At 43.8% G+C, this 6,612-nt stretch overlaps 1 long non-coding RNA gene across 1 annotated transcript; it reads left to right on the top strand.

The window, feature by feature from the left end:
• Positions 1–82: 82 nt before the first annotated feature.
• Positions 83–2,566, top strand: LOC112069318 (uncharacterized). The gene is made up of 4 exons (XR_002893718.2): positions 83–1,188; positions 1,309–1,415; positions 1,568–1,682; positions 1,975–2,566. It is a non-coding gene; the product is annotated as an uncharacterized lncRNA (long non-coding RNA).
• Positions 2,567–6,612: the final 4,046 nt, after the last annotated feature.

Below are 6,612 nucleotides of genomic sequence, written 5' to 3'. Positions count from 1 at the left end.
GGATGTGGTGTTTCAGACTGATTGCTTTGCTCCCCTCGTTCTCTGATGCCCCTGATCAGCTGCAGGCTCCTTTTAATCTGTTTAGCTTAACCCCGCCACCACCCCTTGCCCACCTCCCTCGGCTCCATCCTACCCCGTCGCCATTTAACCTCCCCGTGCTGCACTCTGTTCCTGCTGTCCTTGTTACAGAGAAACGGGGTTAATGTACATATGTAGGATCTTAATTTGAGCCAGTTTGCTAAAGAAGGAAAATAATCCTGCAGCAACAGGAAATGTGAATTATTATGTGGATTATAATGAATGGACATTTTTTGTAGGGAGTTGATGTATTTTTCGTTAGGGAAAATCAAGTCTGGAATTGCAAAGTGGAAATTACAAACTTTAGAGGCATTTTTGTAAACTAAATACACTATACGTTTGCGTTTCCTGCTGTGCAGGAAAATTCTCAGCAACAAGAGAGTGATCAAATTAAGATCCTGTATCTGTAGTTCCACAGAAAGGGAAAAACAACAGGAAACAACTCAATGGTAATGATCCAGGCCCACTCACCACTCTACAGCTTTCTCCCTCTCTCAACCCAAATGGCTCATATGGTGTTCTGTTTGGGACCACAGTACTGACAGAGACTTTAAATGCAGTATGACTGGTGTATTAACTGAATGTCTTTGGGGTTTGAGGAAGTTCCTTCTCAGGAATTTAAAGTTATTTGTAATGAAATTAATTGAATGAAGTTGTTTTATTTAAGATGTGAGCCTTAAAGATGTGTTTGTTACGAGAAAAACTAGTTAGCATTACTTTGCAGAAATCGCTGATTACCTTCCTGACTTTCTCCTCATCTAAGACGTTTTTTTTATGGAGATCCACCTTCTACATTTTTAAAAATAAATAGATCAAATTTAATTTTACAGGAACATTTACAAACTCAGCAACTCCACAAAAGTATAAAAGAAAGGAGATGAGACACTGCAACAACAACAACAAAAAACTGTGATTACAGAATGGCAGTTTTTGCAGTTGCATTGCTGAGCTTTCTTACCAAGTGGCGCAGCGGTCTAAGGCACTGAATCTCAATGCAAGAGGCGTCACTACAGTCCCTGGTTCGAATCCAGGCGGAATCACATTCGGCTGTGATTGGGAGTCCCCATAGGGCAGCAAAAATTGGACAAGCGTCGTCAGGGTTTGGCCGAGGTAGACTGTCATTGCAAATAAGAATTTGTTCTTAATTAACTGACTTGCCTAGTTAAATAAAGGTTAAATAAAAAATACGGTTGAAAAGTTATTGACCTTTTGCTGTTAATTTGATTACAGCTCAAGCATCGACGTTGAAAGCTGTAGAGAACCAGATGAAAGCTGTAGAGAACCAGATCGACCAGCTGCAGAAAGACAATGGAAACACAAGATGACAAAAATGTGAAGTACGGTTTCCATTATTATAGTTTCAAAATTAAAATGTGCTGAAAATGTTAAATAGTCTTATTTGTGCAGCTGTCTCCTCCTTGTGAACAGTAGGTACCAGTAAGCTACAAACATGTTTTGTTTCCTGTTCTTGTCTCTTATACCTACAAAGGTAGCTTTTTCAGTTGGACTTCAAGGTGAAACTCTTGGGCCACATGACACCACAATCATATTAGTCTAGAAGAAAGTCAATATAGACATTGGCAACGGGTACAACACAAACACAGGTACTTACATTTTTTGTGACATTGTTATTTTTATAAAAAATATGCTTTCCCTTATCCACATTTGTGTCTTTCCTCTCTCTCCCTCGCTCTCCTCTCTCCCTTGCTCTCTCTCTCTCTTCCCTCCCTCGCTTCCCCCCCTCTCTCTCTCTCTCTCTTCCCTCCCTCGCTTCCCTCTCTCTCTCTCTTCCCTCCCTCGCTTCCCTCTCTCTCTCTCTCTCTCTCTCTCAATCTTTCTCACATCTCTCTCTCACTCTTTCTCACATCTCTCTCTCTCTCTCTCTCTCTCTCTCAGGAATGTGTACAGCTCCAGTTGAAGGAGTTTACTACTTCCCGTTCAACTGCCTCAAGGGGAAAACCAATAGAATGAATGTGATGGAGGATGGCGCAGCTATTGGATCTGAGCACAACTCCAGCGATGACATGGCGAGCAACGGGTTCATCGTGTCCATGAAGGTCGGAAATCAGGTCTGGATGACCCTCATCAGTCACACTCACATTCTTGGTGAGGAACTATTGACCACATTCAATGGCTTTCTGCTCTTCCCCATGTGAGTAGAGAGCCGGTGTGAGAAGGCTATCCATTTCACCTTGCATATGTGTCTTTACAGCCAATGTAAGAAAACTCATCTTTGCATTATACATGAATAGCTAACGAATAATGTGGGTGCTATATTCAATTTACATTACATGTGCAATATGTAACAACGCATCTTTATTTTTGTTCTGATTGAAGATAATGTAAAGAAAGCATTTATTTGATCAAACAAATAAAATATATTCACAATAAGAATGTTCTTAGCTCGTATGTTCTCTCTCTTCATGAACTTTGTAGCTGTGGTAACTGTATTATAGGGACACACAGTCCATCTGAAACACTATTTCACTACACTGAAACATGGTATTAACACATATTCTGTTTGACCCTAACCCTGGAGATTAAATAAGTCTGTTGTTATTGTTGTGTGTGTGTGTCTGAGAGAGCGAGAATTAACAAAAAGCAGAGCAAGCTAGAATGCTATTTGGCCCTAAACAGAGAGTACACAGTGGCAGAATACCTGGCCACTGTGACACTGTGACAAGCTTTGACTATGTACAGACTCAGTGAGCATAGCCTTGCTATTGAGAGAGGCCACCGTAGGCAGAACTGGCTCTTAAGAGAAGACAGGCTATGTGCACACTGCCCACAAAATGATGTGGAAACTGAGCGGCACTTCCTAACCTCCTGCTAAATGTATGACCATATTAGAGGCACATATTTCCCTCAGATTACACAGACCTACAAAGAATTCAAAAACAAATCTAATGTTTATAAACTACCATATCTATTGGGTGAAATACCACAGTGTGACATCACAGCAGCACGATTTGTGACCTGTTGCCACAAGAAAAGGGCACTCAGTTAAGAACAAACACCATTATAAATACAACACATATTTATTTATGTATTTACCAGTGACTCAGTCAATAAAGAAGTGGTCAGATGAAGCAGATGCTAAGCTACAGGATTGCTTTGCTAGCACAGACTGGAATATGTTCCGGGATTCCTCCAATGGCATTGAGGAGCACACCACATCTGTCACTGGCTTCATCAATAAGTGCATCGATGACGTCGTCCCCACAGTGACTGTACGTACATACCCCAAACAGAAGCCATGGATTACAGGCAACATCTGCACTGAGCTAATGGGTAGAGCTGCCGCTTTCAAGGAGCGGGACTCTAATCCGGAAGCTTATAAGAAATCCCGCTATGCCCTCTGACGAACCATCAAACAGGCAAAGCGTCAATACAGAACTAAGACTGAATCGTACTACACTGGCTCCGACGCTCGTCGGCTGTGGCAGGGCTTGCAAACTATTACAGACTACAAAGGGAAGCACAGCTGCGAGCTGCCCAATGACACGAGCCTACCCGACGAGGTAAATTACTTCTATGCTCGCTTTGAGGCAAGCAACACTGAAGCATGCATGAGAGCATCAGCTGTTCTGGATGACTGTGTGATCACACTGTCCGTAGAGGATGTAAGACCTTTAAACAGGTCAACATTCACAAGGCCGCAGGGCCAAATGGATTACCAGGATGTGTACACCGAGCATGCGCTGACCAACTGGAAAGTGTCTTCACTCAAATCAAATCAAATTTTATTTGTCACATACACATGGTTAGCAGATGTTAATGCGAGTGTAGCGAAATGCTTGTGCTTCTAGTTCTGACAATGCAGTAATAACCAACAAGTAATCTAACCTAACAATTCCACAACTACTACCTTATACACACAAGTGTAAAGGGATAAAGAATATGTACATAAAGATATATGAATGAGTGATGGTACAGAACGGCATAGGCAAGATGCAGTAGATGGTATAAAGTACAGTATATACATATGAGATGAGTACTGTAGGGTATGTAAACATAAAGTGGCATAGTTTAAAGTGGTTCTAGTGGATACCATTGTATTCCGACATGAATAAGATGGCAAGATGCAGTAGATGATATAGAGTACAGTATATACATATACATATGAGATGAGTAATGTAGGGTATGTAAACTTATATTAAGTGGCATTGTTTAAAGTGGCTAGTGGTACATTTTTACATAATTTCCATCAATTCCCATTATAAAGTGGCTGGAGTTTGAGTCAGTATGTTGGCAGCGCCACTAAATGTTAGTGGTGGCTGTTTTAAATAAAGAAAAAACCAAAAAAGTCCCCCTTTTGTGTGTATGGGGCCCCCCCTTGGAAAAAAAAAAAAAAAAAGGAAAAAAAATTTTTCAGAAAAAAAGGCCCTCGGTTTTTTTTTTTTTCTTTGTTTTTTTTTTTTCAAGTCCCCCCTCCCTCGATCCCTGCTTGTGATGCAACCTGTACTGACCTCGCTCTTCTGGATGATAGCCGGGGTGAGACAGGCAGTGGCTTGGGTGGTTGTTGTCCTTGATGATCTTTATGGCCTTCCTGTGACATCGGGTGGTGTAGGTGTCCTGGAGGGCAGGTAGTTTGCCCCCGGTGATGCGTTCTGCAGACCTCACTACCCTCTGGAGAGCCTTACGGTTGTGGGCGGAGCAGTTGCCGTACCAGGCGGTGATACAGCCCGACAGGATGCTCTCGATTGTGCATCTGTCTCGATTGTGCACTGAGGTTATCAACGTGTCCCTGACTGAGTCTGTAATACCAACATGTTTCAAGCAGACCACCATAGTCCCTGTGCCCAAACTACACTAAGGTAACCTGCCTAAATGACCACCGACCCATAGCACACACATCTGTAGCCATGAAGTGCTTTGAAAGGCTGGTCATGGCTGACATCATACCATTATTCCAGAAACCCTAGACCCACTCTAATTTGCATACCGCTCCAACAGATCCACAAATGAAGCAATCTCTATTGCACTCCACACTGCCCTTTCCCACCTGGACAAAAGGAACACCCATGTGAGAATGCTATTCGTTGACTACAGCTCAGCGTTTAACACCATAGTGCCCTCAAAGCTCATGACTAAGCTAAGGACCCTGGGACTAAACACCTCCCTCTGCAACTGGATCCTGGACTTCCTGACGGGCCGCCCCCAGGTGGTAAGGGTAGAAAACAACACATCTGCCACGCTGATCCTCAACACAGGGGCCCCTCTGGGGTGTGTGCTCAGTCCCCTCCTGTACTCCCTGTTCACTCATGACTGCATCACCAGGCATGACTCCAACGCCATCATTAATTTTGCAGACGACACAACAGTGGTAGGCCTGATCACCGACAACAACGAGACAGCCTATAGGGAGGAGGTCAGAGACCTGGACATGTGGTGCCAGGATAACAACCTCTCCATTTACGTGATCAAGAGATGAATGTGGACTATAGGAAAAGAGGACTGAGCACGCCCCCATTCTCATCGATGGGGCTGTAGAGGAACAGGTTGAGAGCTTCAAGTTCCTTGGTGTCCACATCACTGACAAACTAACATGGTCCAAACACACCAAGACAGTCATGAAGAGGGCACGACAAAACCTATTCCCCCTCAGAAGACTGAAAAGTCTTGGCATGGGTCCTCAGATCCTCAAAAAGTTCTACATTTGCACCATCGAGAGCATCCTGACTAGTTGCATCACTGCCTGGTATGGCAACTGCTCGGCCTCCGAGCGCAAAGCACTACAGAGGGTAGTGCGTACGGCCCAGCACATCACCGGAGCCAAGCTTCCTGCCATCCATGACATCTATACCAGGCGGTGTCAGAGGAAGGGCCTAAAAATGGTCAAAGACTACAGCCACCCAAGTCATAGACTGTTCTCTCTGCTACCGCACGGCAAGCGGGAACCGGAGCGCCAAGTCTAGGTCCAAGAGGCTTCTTAATAGCTTCTACCCCCAAGTCATAAGCCTCCTGAACATCTAATCAAATGGCTACCCAGACTATTTGCATTGTCCCCCCTTCATTCTTTTACGCTGCTGCTCTCTGTTTATTATCTATGCATAGTCACTTTAACTCTACCTACATGTGCATATTACCTCAATTACCTCGACTAACCTGTTCCCCCGCACATTGACTCTGTACCGGAACCCCCTGTATATAGCCTCGCTACTGTTATTTTACTGCTGCTCTTTAATTATTTTTACTTAACACTTATTTTTCTTAAAACTGCATTGTTGGTTAAGGGCTTGTAAGTAAAACATTTCACTGTAAGGTCTACACCTGCGCATGTGACAAATAACATCTGATTTGATTTAATTTCATTTGTGTTGTTGAGACAGCTGCATAACATTGGGAGGAGAGGAGGGAGTGGAGAGGAGGGTGGAGAGGAGACGGGAAGGAGGGAGAGAGGGGAGAGTGTCTGGTGTGTTTGTTTTCTTGAGGAAGTGGCAGCTAGGGGGTGTGTCCCTGCTCCGCTGTGATTGGGAGTGACATCACAACATCCTGCCTGACCTACTTAAAGCAGAGGCAGTCACTATGACA

This window comes from Salvelinus sp. IW2-2015, unplaced genomic scaffold (genome assembly GCF_002910315.2).
Source record: "Salvelinus sp. IW2-2015 unplaced genomic scaffold, ASM291031v2 Un_scaffold983, whole genome shotgun sequence".
Taxonomy (NCBI): domain Eukaryota; kingdom Metazoa; phylum Chordata; class Actinopteri; order Salmoniformes; family Salmonidae; genus Salvelinus; species Salvelinus sp. IW2-2015.
This window is presented reverse-complemented; position numbering and strand designations above follow the sequence as displayed.